Source organism: Microtus ochrogaster, assembly GCF_000317375.1.
Source record: "Microtus ochrogaster isolate Prairie Vole_2 chromosome 14 unlocalized genomic scaffold, MicOch1.0 chr14_random_2, whole genome shotgun sequence".
Classification (NCBI taxonomy): Eukaryota; Metazoa; Chordata; class Mammalia; order Rodentia; family Cricetidae; genus Microtus; species Microtus ochrogaster.
The window spans coordinates 11,890,421-11,905,435 of NW_004949097.1; the positions used below are offsets into that span (position 1 = coordinate 11,890,421).

General features: G+C 45.0%; 1 protein-coding gene across 1 annotated transcript in view; it reads right to left on the reverse strand.

Moving 5' to 3' along the window:
* The window catches only part of Lmntd1 (lamin tail domain containing 1), a 78,947-nt gene that overhangs the window by 2,788 nt on the left and 61,144 nt on the right, over nt 1-15,015 (reverse strand). The gene's annotated exons all lie outside the window — the stretch shown is intronic.

Here is a 15,015-nt window from a genome sequence, read left to right on the forward strand (position 1 = left end):
GTGTGGTTCTTCAGCGTGTGTGTATAACACTGACCCTGTGTGGTTCTTCAGCGTGTGTGTATAACGCTGAACCTGGGGAGAAGATAACAGGACCGCTGCCTCTGTCCTCTTTAGAAATACTATTTTTTAGGTAGCAATTGCCCTGCTGCAATTTAAGCAGTCACAGGCGAGGCAGAGACAGTTGAGTGGCTTCTTATACAAACACAGATGTCTGAGTTTGCCAGGGCCTCTGCGGAACCCACGCTTTGCAGGTTCTCCATGTTTTCTTGTGGCTCCGACACGTGTATACAGCCATGTGCAGAGATCGACGCTTCCCTCCACAGATGAGCCCCCACACAAAGTTGGGATGAAGGCAAATGCCGAGGATTCTGCTGGACCAGGCCCCTGATGAACACCAGCAGGGACTATGATTGGTATACATATTTTACTGCAATTCACTGTGCTCAATGAGTAGGAACTTTCAATGAGTAAGAGACGGTCTTTTGCTCTTAAAATGCTCATAAAAATCCTGAAAGATGCAGGCAATTCAGTAAAACACCAATGATAGCCTTTGCTGGAGAGGTTGTGGAGAAAGGGGTACACTCATCCATTGCTGGTGGGAATGCAAACTTGTGCAACCACTCTGGAAAGCAGTGTGGCGGTCTCTCAGGAAATTCGAGATCAACCTACCCCTGGACCCAGCAATACCACTCTTGGGAATATACCCAAGAGAGGCCCTAACATACAACAAAAGTATATGCTCAACTATGTTCATAGCAGCATTGTTTGTAATAGCCAGAACCTGGAAACAACCTAGATGTCCTTCAATGGAAGAACGGATGAAGAAAGTATGGAATATATACATATTAGAGTACTACTCAGCAATAAAAAATAAGGACTTCTTGAATTTTGCATACAAATGGATGGAAATAGAAAACACTATCCTGAGTGAAGTAAGCCAGATCCAAAAAGAGGAACATGGGATGTACTCACTCATATTTGGTTTCTAGCCATAAATAAAGGACATTGAGCCTATAATTCGCCATCCTAGAGAAGCTAAATAATAAGGTGAACCCAAAGAAAAACATATAGGCATCCTCCTAAATATTAACCTTCATCAGGTGATGAAAGGAGACAGAGACCCACATTGGAGCATCGGACTGAAATCTCAAGGTCCAAATCAGGAGCAGAAGGGGAGAGAGCATGAGCAAGGAACTCAGGACCGCGAGGGGTACACCCACACACTGAGACAAGGGGGATGTTCTATCGGGAACTCACCAAGGCCAGCTGGCCTGGGTCTGAAAAAGCATGGGATAAAACTGGACTTGCTGAACATAGTGGACAATGAGGACTACTGAGAACTCAAGAACAATGGCAATGGGTCTTTGATCCTACTGCACGTACTGGCTTTGTGGGAGCCTAAGCAGTTTGGATGCTCAACTTACTAAACCTGGATGGAGGTGGGCGGTCCTTGGACTTCCCACAGGTCAGGGAACCCTGATTGCTCTTTGGGCTGATGAGGGAGGGGGATTTGATCGGGGGAGGGGGAGGGAAATGGGAGGCGGTGGCAGGGAGGAGGCAGAAATCTTTAATAAATAAATAAATAAAAAGAAAACCAATGCGCCTGCAGTCGTGGTGGAGGGGTGGCTTCCACAGATAATGCCGATCCAGTAAACCTGCTGCATTCTTATCTTTGCCCCTTTATTGACGAACCTATCGATCTAAGACCACAATACTTGTTTGAGGTAGCCGTAGCTGGTAGCCACCATAATGGCAAAGTGTAGTAGATAGTAAAGTGCACATAACAAATGTACCCCATGCACTTTTTAAGACAATTTATATTTTATGTGTGTGGGTGTCTTGCCCGCATGCACGTATGTGTACCATGTACATGTAGCGCCTGTAGAGGCAGAAGAAGGTGTTTGATGCCTTGGAACTGGAGGTACAGGTATTTGTGAGCTGCCATATGGGTGCTGGGAACTGTACCCAGGTCCTCTACAAGAGCAACAAGTGCTCTAACCACTGAGCAGTCCCTCCAGATCTCCCCAATTACCTTAATAAACTTAATACACTCATTTTCCCAGTACACAACAAAGACCAGTTGTCTCTCTCCTCTGCTTTTACCTGAACAATGAAGGTATTTGCCTTAAGAATCTGGCATTGCTTGGCTGGGCATGGTGGCACATGACTTTGATCCCTACTATGGAACAATTTCTTTTGTACACTATGACTATCTATTATTCTCATTTGATAATAAGAAGCTGATTGACCAATAGCTGGGCAGGAAAAGACTGAGTGCAGGAGCCAGAGCAGGAGAATTCCAGGAGGAGGAAGGGCGGAGTCAGAGTTGCCGGCAAATGAAGGGAAATGAGAATGCCTTACTGAGAAAAGGCACCAAGTCATGTGGCCAAACACAGATATGAATTATGGGTTAGTTTAAGTGTAAGAGTTAGCTACTAACAAGCCTGAGCTATCAGCGGAGCATTTATAATTCATATGCAGTCTCTAAGTCTGTTATTTGGTACCAGACAGTTGGGACAGGAAATGTCTGTTTACAGATCCCAGCGTTCAGGAGACAGAGGCAGGTGGATTCTATGGGTTCAAGGCCAGCCTGGGCTACAGAGCAAGTTCCAGGACAGTCAGGACTACACAGAGAAACCCTGCCTTGAAAAACCAAAAAAAACCCAACCAACCAATGACAACAAAAGAATGGAGTTGGGTCGGGGTGACAGCCTCGTTGGTAAAGCTGACAATGAAGATGGACAGCACAGTTCGTGCAGCTCTTCTTCCGTCCTTTATTCAATGACACTAGTCCTTTCTACCCAGCTCCACTTGAATAAGGATCTTCAGATCAAAAGGCTTGCGAAACCATTCTGTCACATCAACTGTTCTCAGCCACCTCCTCTGAGCTGTCTTTGATCAGCAGGGACACTGTTGTGGGAATAAGGTGCCTGAGGCTTAGCGGCTCTCCTGGTGCCCTGCGGAAGGGAGTGGATCAGTGCAGCTGCTCTTCCTAGAGCAGAGTTTATGGGTCTCCAGAGGCACCCGAGAGATGCTGTCATGGACCTGATTACACTCTTTTGATTACAGGTCCCCTGAGCCTGAATATGGAGGCTTTCAGAGCTCAGTTCTCAATTATTAAAAGCACAGCAAGTGTGCAGAGAAATTTACAATACAGGGGAGGGAGGCCTTTAAAAGCTACAGCTGTAACACGCTACTTCTTTGTAACCCCTATAGATGAGCTAAGCTAAAATATGAACTCCCAGTGTGAGAGCCTATTAGGATGATGGATTAGCCATTCACCAGTCCCGTTTAGAATGCGGTCACCACTGAGCTTGAGTGGAACTTTTTCAGGGTAGCTGTGGGCTGGGATCACAGCACAGCCCAGGTTCAGGTCAATGTCTGCCCAAAACCCCAAACAAACAACAAACACAAAACAAACACAAACACAAACACAAAACAAAATAAATGAAAAGAGGAGAAATGGGGCACAAGAGCCCTGGGGTTGGACCCTCCCAGACCCACAAAGAACAGTCTTCTAAATCTATCATGGAGACATCAGAGAGGGCAGAAGGAGCTGGAGAAGCCAGATGGATTTCAAATAAATAGTGAAACTACCCAGGAAAAACAAAAAAAATAATAGATAGAATCTAATATTCTGTCATCAAGACTCCAGGTCTTGAACGTCAGTAACACCAAGGGTTAGGTGATGGTGGACAGGGTTTTCCCAAGCAGGCTGGTAAAGCACACTAGTTGAACCAGTGAGCTCTGACCTTGACTGCAAGGCCCTGCTGCCAAAACAATAAGGTGGAAGTCAACTGAGGAGGGTTCCTTACCTTGGGTCCACACGCACACGTACACACATTCCTCCATGTCACAGACATATGTCTGTGGCTGTGTTTATCATGAAGTTTCCATCATGGGACACGTCACAGTTTCTAAAATGCCAGACCTTTGGGTTTGTTCCTATTTTTTTCTATTACAAAAATGTTTGTTTTGAAATAATATTGTTCCCTATATTGTTTTTAAAACAATTCAATTATTTTTATTTAAAAAGAGCAAAGTCTTTTCTTCATACTGAAGCCTCTTGGTGTCACTGTTTTCTGTGATGCTAACCCCTCTCTGACATGTACATCCTCTATGGTCCTCTTTAGCCCTTTGTTTACTGTTTGAACAGTGGGAGAAACTCCAAAATGATCATAGAAGTTTGAAAAAGCATTTAAAAAATTATACTCATAGATAGGGCTCTTTTGGTTAAGAAAAGAAATTTATAATGTAGAATTCTTCATTTAATTATAGCCAGTAATTTGAATGACATTTCTGCCATTGGGGGGCTGAGAAACAAAGCTTGTCACAAATTTAAAGTCAGCCTGGGTGACATATTGAGTTTCAGACTGGCCTGAGTTAAATAGTATGACCTCTATCTCAATAGAGAAAACAAAATCCTGAGACCAATTCATAATCTCTGATAACTGCATTCAAAGGCTTAGCCCAAATGGTTGCTGTTCACCGTGATCCACTCCTGCTGTGTCTTTCCAAGGATGCCATTGATGGGTGGTTGTTACTGTGGATTTCTCCCCAGAGCTTTCAAATGTGTGGTGGGTGTTTTATGGAAGGGTTGGGTTCATGTTCTGCTTTACATCACAAGATGGCTTGTGGGACAGAGTATCAGGAAAGCTGGGAGGCCACCAGCATTGTCGGTGTCTGTGAGTCAGGCTTCCTGCACAGGGTTGGATATGGTAGACAGTCCGAAACTGAGAGCGTGTTCGTGTCACAAGACAGAAACACAAAGGAACGACAAAGAGGGCATACTACCCATGATTGGGAAGGTTCCCCAAACCACACTGTCGTGTGATTTTTCCTGGAGAGATAAGAGCACACACCTCATCTCTCAAACAGAGCAGGAACGGCAGGACTAAGAAATGATTCTCCAACTCCAGCCTGGAGAAGCAGTGGATTTTCTGGGGCTACTTAAAGAAGCCTGGAAACTAAAGGCAGCTGCCTGGCTGCAGAGCCCACCGCAGCAAGAGTCCGTTCAGAAAAGCCACTGCCATGGGTGGGGCATGGGGGATGAGTGCTGAGGGGGGATCTGGTCAGAGATCTGCAAAGGGCAGAGAGCTATGGAAAGAACTATAGCAGAGACATGCATGCCTAGACACACCGCCTGGAGCAGGAACACAGAGCGGTGCTCCACGTCACAGTCCCAACCACCATCGTGCATTCTCATAACATAAACGATGAATGGAGGGGAGGCAGGTCCTTCATTTTTATCCAGAGCATAAAGAAATGGTTTGCTTTATCTTGGTATGTTTTTGTCAGAAAGGCAAAGAAAAATGATAGTTTTTCCTCTAGAGACTCATTAGGAAAAGGTGTATCTGGATAAACTGATGTTAAACGTAGCCCTTTCTGAAGGTTGGTGAATGGACTAGATTGCATTTTATATGGACTTTGAGACTTAGTAATAAAATTAAATCTAAGTTTAAATGGCTCTTACTGGATTTCAGAAAACAATATTTACCAAGTGGCTATCCCAGCAGAACTAGCATTGTAATATTATTGGATTTTCAAATCATTTTTTAAAATTTCAAGACATTTAAATGTAGTGAATTATTTCTCTCACTGTGTATCCAGAAAATATGTTATGAATTTTCTCTAAATCAACTTGCTTTTTGTACTGTTGTTTCCTCAAAAGTTTACTTGTAGCAAAATGACAAACGATAAATCATGTTAGTTCAATAACTGAAAAATAAAATGGACATACAATCCAACCACAATTTCAAAAATCATGGGATGCAAAGGCAAAGTAAAGAACAAAACCAAACCAGCCAGAGAACTGTACCTCTTCTTTGTGACTGAGCATGGATCCTATTTTGAAATTAAACCCCACTGTATATTCATGACACAAAGTACAGTTGTGAGGATAGGTATTTGCCAGGCATTATAAAATGGCATTATAAAGTGCATCTCAGACTCACAAAGTAGTTATACTTATTTTGTGCCTCCTTACTCTTTTAGTTTTAAAAAGGTTCATTTTGAGTGTGCCTATGTGTAGGTATGTGCATTGAGTGCATTGTCCTCAGGGTCAAGAGAGGGCATTAGATCTCTTGGAGTTGTGCACTGTAAAGATTTGTCTCTCATATTGGTTTAATAAAATGCTGATTGGCCAGTAACCAGGCAGGAAGTATAGGCAGGGCGACCAGACTAGGAGAACTTTGGGAAGAGGAAAGGCTCAGTTGTCAGTCACCATCCAGATGCAGAGGAAGCAAGATGAGAATGCCTCACTGATAAAAGGTACCAAGCCATGTGGCTTAATATAGACAAGAATTATGAGTTAAGTTATAAGAGCTAGTTAACAATAAGCCTGAGATAGTAGTTAATAATTTATGTAGGCCTCTGTGTATTTCTTTGGGATTGAATAGTTGCAGTACCAGGTGGGACAGAATTGGAGTTAACAGGTGGTTTTGAGCCATCCAACATGGTTGCTGGGAATTGAACTCAAGTCTTACAAGATCCCTCCAGCCCTTCTCAGATTTTTGTCTTATTTTAGCCTTTGGCCTTGGGGGAAGACCTCAAAGTCTAGTCTATTGCTTCCAAGGAGTTTTGTACATTACTCTTTTAGATATTCATTGGGTAAAGGGATTTGCTGAACCAAAATTTGATTCATGGGGTGTGACATTTTAAAGTCACTTCCAGATGTCTGTACTGTCTTTGGGCAGTGTTTGGGCACAAATGCTAAGATTCTTTGGGACATTTTTTGATGATCTGGCAACATTAAGGTAGAGCTTCAAAGTTGCTGTATCATCTAGATCTCTACTACAAAGTGAAGTGTACAGAGATAATGGGTTAAACCCCAGCACATGTCCTTTTGGTTCCTAGAAGGGGAATTGTGCGAGACAGTTGATCAGGGTTTTCAAGACATCCTTCCAACCAAATCCGTACTTAGTGGAATTAGTCAGAGGGCACATCCTCAAACCACAGACACATTTCTTCCCCTTTCTCTCTCTTCACATGTACTATGTCTATATGAAATATGCTAATATATGGTTTATCAATGACATATCACATAATATATATGAAAGAAAAAACACATTCCTGAAGGTTTCTAGCTAACTGGCCTTCATTGGGTAGCTAAGTGTTCACCAGGCTAGCATGATGACATGAAGTCAGATCCCTCCCCATCACTCAGTCAAAAGCCAGGCATATGCAATGACATGTGCCTGTAACACCACTGCTGGGAGGGCAGACCCTTGGGGCTCTCTGGCCAGTCAACCTAGCTCTAGGGTTAGTGAGAGACCTCATCTCAAAAAAAACAAATAAGGGTAGTTACTGAGGAAGATGCTCAATTTCCAGCTTCATATGTGAGTGAACACACCCGACATGCATGCACATGTACTCACATACACAGGTGCTCACATGCATTTTTATCTCCTCTCTCTCTCTCTCTCTCTCTCTCTCTCTCTCTCTCTCTCTCTCTCTCTCCCACACACACACACACACACACACACACACACACACTTTATAACAAGTCTTTATTGATTCTCTGGGAATTTCACATTATGTACCCCAGTCCCATACAACTCCCAGTCCCTCCATTCTCTCCCCTCACCACTGCAGCCTCCCCCTACAAGAACCCCCCCCAAATCAATTAAAAGCAAAACAAACAAAAGACCACCTCTATCCTCCGTCTTTCCAACACCTCTTCATTCATCCTCGTGGCTCTGGGAGCTGTGGTGGATCACACAGTACATCCTTTTGTCCAGTCAGCCCCGCTCACAAAATGCTCATTGCAATGAGTCATTGGTCTGGTTCAAGGCCCCTGGCGCACCATCCCCACTGGAGACTCACCAAAACTCGCTTCGAATATCCTGCAGCTATCCCAAGTCAGGGGGACCCTGCAGCTATGGTTCCACAGGACCAGGCCCTCCACACACCCCAACAGGTCCTAGATGGGGTAGGGTGGGCCAAGTCAAGGTCCAGGATGTGGGTCTCAGTTGTAGCTGAGCCGATTGGTCCAGGCCACTGGAACCACCTCCCTCAGTCAAGGGGCAGTCATCATCTCTCCCACGCCCATGCAGAGGGGTGGGGCCAGCTCTCTCATGGGGGTGTGGCCAATTCTCTTGCAGCAGTGATCAGCAAGGGGCAGGGCTGGCTCAGTATGGCCCTCCTTCAGATTTCAACATGCAGGGTTTCTATGACCCCAATAGCAACAAGGAGCCATGGGCATCCTCACAGACCAGCTGCAGCAGGACCAGGGACTCAGACATGGCCCTCAGCACCAGCTTCAGCCTGGGCATCATCATGGTCCTGTGGCAGGGGCCACCCAGATCAGTATGGCCCTGGTGGCAGCAACATACTGCCCAGGGCACCAACATGGTCCAGACTGTCCAGACCTTGGGCATCCACACAGACCCTGGTGGTAACAGGAGCCACAGACATCAGTTCATGCCCTGCTGCTGCTGCATCACGACACACAACATTTAAAGTTGTTTTCATGAGTGTTTTCCCCATGGTGATGGACAATGGTTGGCTGTTGACCATGAGTCTGTTTGGAAGGCCGCTCAGAATGAAGATCAGGATAAAATGGAGACATGACAGGGACTCCTCATCCCTTGCTCTGAGTTTTAGGCTGTAAAGTCACTGTCTTCAGCATGGATGTGTTTGGCATTGTGAAGTGATTAATGGGCTCAGTTCAACTAGGACCCCCAGAGGAGAGCATGCTGTGACCAGATGGGGCTGTATGCGGATCGGATCTCTAAGTCACCAGCTCCACTGTCTCCAGCAGGTTTCAGTTTACATTTCCCAGTAATTATATTTTATTTGTCTAGATAAATTATCCTTAAAATTCTAAGATTGTCAGCTTACTTTGACGAGGAAACAAAGGATTAGTTGTAAGAGTTAAACCGACAACAACAGCCAACCAGCATACCTGTGAACAGCCAACCAGCATACCTGTGTGGACCCATGTGTCTCATGATTTGGGTTGTCTCTCGTTCCTTTTAGACAGAACGGCTTAAATGTCAGGTGCTGAAGCCCCCAGTGATTCAGCAACAAGAGAGTCAGAGAGGAGTCGTCCCTCCTACGCTTCTTACAGCAAGAGACGAGAAGTGGCTGTAATCACATTTTCTATTTTCCCAAAGAAGGCCCTCCTGTCTCCAGAGCCAGCCTGGAATCTCCTCAGAGCTCCTCAGGCCCCAGGTGCAGAGCTGGGCGACTGTCTGTGTTTTCCTCCTTATTTAGAGGCACAGATCCAGGAACAGCTGTCGACAATTAAATTAATTATCCTTTGTCAACAGAGGCTCTGGGGCTCCGAGGCTGTTCCCAGGTGCTGCGGGTTGCAGTGCGCTTGGCGCTCGTTCTCTGCCGCCCGCCTCTCTTGGCACAGTACCACGCCAGTGTTTCGGTCAAAGACTGTAAAATGACCATCGCCCAGTTCACTGCCCTTTCCTGCTATGTCCACACAGTTCAGTCTGATCACCATTTCTTTAAGAATTATGGCCCTTCCTCCCAGGTTTTGATGTGTCCCTAAAAATGGAGGAAAACCAACAGAGAATAAAATGGCCATCAGGCCTATCAGGGTGTCTTGAAGGAGGATTAACGGTTGTGATGTAGGGTTAGGGGGCAGGAAAGTTATGCATAATAACCGTAGGTATTTACCTCCTTGGTTAAAACACCCCTTTCCTGACATGCCTACTCTGAAGGCTGTGGGTACTTTACAGACGGCAGGACCGCGTGAGCCCCTAACCAGCCTTCAAGGTCGGGTCTGTTTGCACAGATCAAATGAGGGAACCAAGGGAACTTTCCTCAAACTGGCCAGACATGTGGGCCTAGGGAGGGAGGAAGAAAGAAGGGGAAGGGAGCAGACGGGGGAGAAGAGGGAGAGAGCAAGAGTCTGAGAAAAAGACAGCAGCTTTTGGAGCTTGGACCTATCTTTTGGAAACCAGAAAGCAATTAGGAGTTGAGAATGGGAAGTGCAAATACAGAAAATATCTGTACCTTATCCACTAGAGTTTTCAGTTAATATAGAAAATATCTGTACCTTATCCACTAGTTTTCAGTTAATATAGAAGATATCTGTACCTTATCCACTAGAGTTTTCAGTTAAAGGAACATTCTCTAGGTACTTCTAGGATTTATTTATCTCTTTTATATGATAAAGTGATTATTTTTTCTAGGATTTATTTTTATGTGTATGTGCAAATGCCTTCACCAAAGGCAAGCCCAGTGCCTGGAGATGCCAGCATGGTGCATTGGGTCCCCTGGGACTGGAGTTGCAGGTTTGTGAGCGGCCATGTGGGTGCTGGGAACTGAACCTGGGTCCTCTATAAGGGCACTTGGTGCTCTTAACCAGAGCCGTCTCTGCAGAGCCCTCTTTTAAGTACTTTTAAAAAGAAAAGTGACCATTAGCATTTTAAATATTTATATATTTGGTGGTTGGTTTTGTCAACTTGACAAAATCCAGAATAACCTGGACAGAGTCTTAGGGAGGAACTATCTACATTTGTTTAGTCTGTGGACAGGTCTGTGTGGGATGGTCGTAGCTGATATAAGAAGACCCAGCCTACTGTGGGCCGCACCATCCCTAGGCAAGAGTCCCCGAACTGCATAAAGTGGAGAAATCGAGAAAAGGAGCTGAGCACAATGGAACAAGCAGCATGCGTGAATCTGTTTCTCTCTGTTCTAGACTGGATGTCATGTGGCTGGTCCCCACACTGTGGCTTCCTCTCAACGATGAGCTATAACCTAGAATTATAAACTGAAGTAAACTTTTTTCCACAAGTTGCTTTTTGTCAGGTTTTAAAGTTATTTTTTTATTTCCTATTTTTATTATTCACAGCAACAGACATAAAGCTAGAACAGATAAAAGGATCCAACAATGTTGCGAAATAATCATTTTGTACACTGTAAAGATGTGTCTTTGCCAAGGCGCCTTTGGATTGGTTTAATAAAGATCTGAACGGCCAATAGCGAGACAGGAAGAGGTTAGGCAGGACTTCTAGGTAGAGAGAAGAATCTAAGCATGGGAGAGACACTAGAGGACACAGAGGAAACACGAGGTCCAAGATGGGAGAGAGGTAAAAAGCCACAAGGCAAAACGAAGATTAGTAGAAATGAATAGAATGAGTTGGTTTAAGTTATAAGAGCCAGTCGGAGAAGCCAAAGCTATAGGTTGAACTTTCATAATTAATAATAAATCTCTATGTTGTTTTTTTGTAATCTGGTGGCCCAAAGAAAAATTCATCTACATACCAATGTTTCTTGAAGCATTGTTTACAACAAAAAACAACTCATTTAGTTATCCCACAAATGAATGGAAACAAATGACAAGGGCTTTGGTGCAATGGTGTGTGGGCTGCTTATGAAGTCTGTACACACTTGGTATAAAATTACAAAAAAACCACAATGTCACTAAAAGCAAAAGGAGATGAAATCGGGATATAAGGGGTGGATGCACTGAATTCAACATGTTTCTTCCAAATCTTTAATGTGCTTATAAGTTTGTTGGTTTGAGTCAACAGTTCAGACTTTTTCACACTGAGAGATCATGTAAAGATTACGAATAAAACCCCAAAGAAACCAGAATTTATTTTTGTTTAAGTAAAATCCATGTCTGTTTAAGTAAAAAACTGGTTCAGAAAAAACATCCTTTGGGCTCTCTGTCCCGTTACCATGTCGCCCAACATGTGAAAGCTTTAGATAAGTGTGTTGTGTAATTTACTCTCCTGCAGGAATTGTGCTTTTTCTCTTATTCATCCTTTTTAAAAGGAGGGAAACTCAACTTCTTACAAAAGCCCTGGATATTGGGGTTCCATAGGGCTCCCATTATGGGAGAGGGCAAGTGATAAATTTTTTACTCCCCCCCCTTTAAACTTCTATCCTTTTTTGTTTGAGACAGGGGCTCTAGTAGCCTGGGCTGGCTTGAACTATGTCGCCAAGGATGACCTTGCGGCTCCTGAGCCTCAGGCCCATCTCTCAAGGGCTGAGATCACAGGCGTTTGCCACCATATTCATTTACGCAGTGCTGGGGGTGAACTGTGGGGACTTGGACATCCAGGCTGGCTTCAAAGGTAACTTTAACCCTTGGAAACTGCACTCCCAGGGGCATTCTGGGAGTTAGTACTTCATTTACACAGACAAGAAGCTAATGGAGGCTAAGGACAGCCCTCACGTTTGTGGCCCTGCTGGACAGCACAGAAGGGACCCATTTCTGATCCTGGAGATGAAGTCTGCAGCTCTCCAAACCTGTTGAAACTGAACTCGGGCCAATCCTTGAACGTTCATTCAGAGAAGCTTAGGAAAACAGGGGGTTCCAAGGTGATGACCCCTAAATGTTCCTGTGTGGATGTGGACATGTGCTAACCTCATCCAGAGCCCCCAACCTAGGGGACACTCCCAGTGTCGGAAGACAGTGAGGCAATGCCCTGGAAGCTCCTGCTGACTGGTGTAACTGGAAAGGAACCTAGTGAGGACCCCAGAGTCAAGGGTGTACTTGGCTCTGGCAAGGACAAAGGGTTATACTCTTCAGAACACACTCACAGGGGTGAGCAGCACACACAAAGACTGTATTTTGACCACTGGAGAAGGGCTGTACTCTTCAGAACACACTCACAGGAGTGAGCAGCAGACATACAGGGCGTATTTTGACCACTGAAGGAGATGATGTGCAGAAGTATTGAAAGGAGACAGCTTCTTGATAAAGCACCGAGGAGCCAGAGACACAGAAGAAATGACTCTACAGCACAGTCCACAAACACGAGGAAGACCGAGTTGCGATGTTTTGGATCTAGGAAGCCTCTGCTGGCAGGAGAGGAAACTGGAGATACCCGAGACTTATGTGGACCCTTGTTTTCTGTGTTTTTACCACAAGTTTGGAGGGAAAGGGTACATGGAAGGCCATTAGGAGACTGTTTATCAGCCAAAGTCCCAGGCCTTTCTGGCTGTGTGCTTATTTCTAGTGTGAGCAAATGAGTCAACACGCAGAGAGCTGAAAAGATTGGAAGCCAAGTCAACACTCACTGTGCACTCTAAGGGCTCCTTCTAGTGTCTCCAAAGCATTGTGGTGACTGTTGCCATAGCAACCACGGAACACAACAGCCCACACAACTTAGCCAGTTTGGATTTCAGAGGTGATGCCTTCTGGCCACCTTGGCATAAAGTGGGACGAGTTTCTGAAAATGTTCAAGTTGGCCCGAGTTTGGGGACTTCAGAGAAAGCATGATCTATATGTCTCAGCCAGGCTGTCCTTATTCCACACCACGCATGGGTGGTGCCTCTGAGAACCTTTAGAACCAGCACTGCACATGAGGAATCACCTTGTCAAGTGAGGGTCTCTTCTCAGATACTTTAGACTGTGCTGTGGCTTCTTCTCATCTTGGAGATGCTAGAGATACCAGATGTTGGTACCAAACATTCTGATCATTTAAAAATATTCAGTACATCAGCCTTAAGTCTATTCACAACTCTGGACAGCTGCTATCCCCTCTCCGTTTCTAGAACCTTCTCAGTACCCCCACAGACTCTGTGTACCCATAAAGTAGCTTCCCCATCCTCTTTCTCCACCACAAACTCCTGGAAAGCTGGGCTGTGTGATGTGGGATTTTCCTCTGTGTGCTGTGAATATCATTGGTTAATAAAGGAACTGCTTTGGGCCTGCTTATAGCAACCTATAGGGGAACAGAGCTAGGTAGGGAAAACTAAATGGAATGCTGGGAGAAAGGAGGTGGAGTCAGAGAGAAACCATGGAGCTGCCACAGAGACAGATGTGCTAAAACTGTGCTGGTAGGCCATGGCCTCGTGGTATGCACAGATTAATGGAGATGGGGTAAATTTAGATGTAAAAGCTAGCCAATAAGAAGTTGGAGCTAATAGGCCAAGCAGTGATTTAATTAATACAGTTTCTGGGTGATTATTTTGGTTCTGGGTGGCCCGGAAGAACAAGCTCTCTCCTCCTACAGCTGTGCTCTCTAGCTCTTGTCATTTCTCCATCAGATAAAGCACCGCCCCCAAACTACTTGCCCTTTTGTGTCTAGCTCCTGCCAGTTCATGCTCATGTGTCTGAATCTCATCTTTTTACAGCTCAGTAAGATGACATTGTATAGAAGCACATATTTTACAAATCCATTTATCTGTTGATGGATACTGTCTTGAATGGCAAAGGTACTTAAATATGAAGGCTGGAAATGTGCTTCAGTTGTCACGGAAATGTAGTTGATCCAGTCAGGGACTTCCTAGTATCACTGCTAGATAGCAGATCTTGGCTCACTCGCTGTGCTGTTCAGTTGTGGGACATCCCACACTGTGTGAAAATGCACTGCTGTGCCTGGCGTAATAAAAGCCGAATGGCCAATAGCTAGGAAGAGGTTAGGTGAGACTTCTGGGGACAGAGAGGACTCTAGGAAAAAAGGGACCGATCATCAGCCAGAAGGAGAGAAAACAGGAGGGGTAAGACAAAAGAGAGGTGATGCCACGTGATGGAATGTAGGTTAATATAATAAACGTGTGAATTTACACTATAAGAGTTAGTTGAGAGAAGCATATACTGAAGGCCAAGCTTTCAAAATTAATAAGCAGTCTCCATGGGGTTATTTGAGGCTGCTGGCGGAAAAGACATCCATCTGCAAGTTGTGACTGTCTACTCAACTGTACTAAAACAGGGGTTAGGGAGGCATACCAACTGGGTGTATCTGTGAAGATGCTTCCAAAGACGGTTGGCCTGGCGGATGAATCAATTTCTTGATGGATTCACAAAGTCCCGTTGGGAGGCAGGGAAATGTGGGAGTTGGGTTCTTGGGGTTGTGTCATCCTGGCCATCTCCCATTTCTTCCTGCTACTCCCTGTCTTCTAAGTGGGGTGATGTCTCTGTGACATGCACTAGGGTTTGTTCAAGAGCATGGGACCATGGCTGCGCCACATTCCTCTTCCTTCAAGTTCTATCTGTTAGACGTTTGGTCAGAGAGACCAGAGGCCAAGTGCAGGGTGATCATGGAGGAGAAATCATGTCACACTCATGTGGAGGGTGATCATGGAGGAGAAATCATG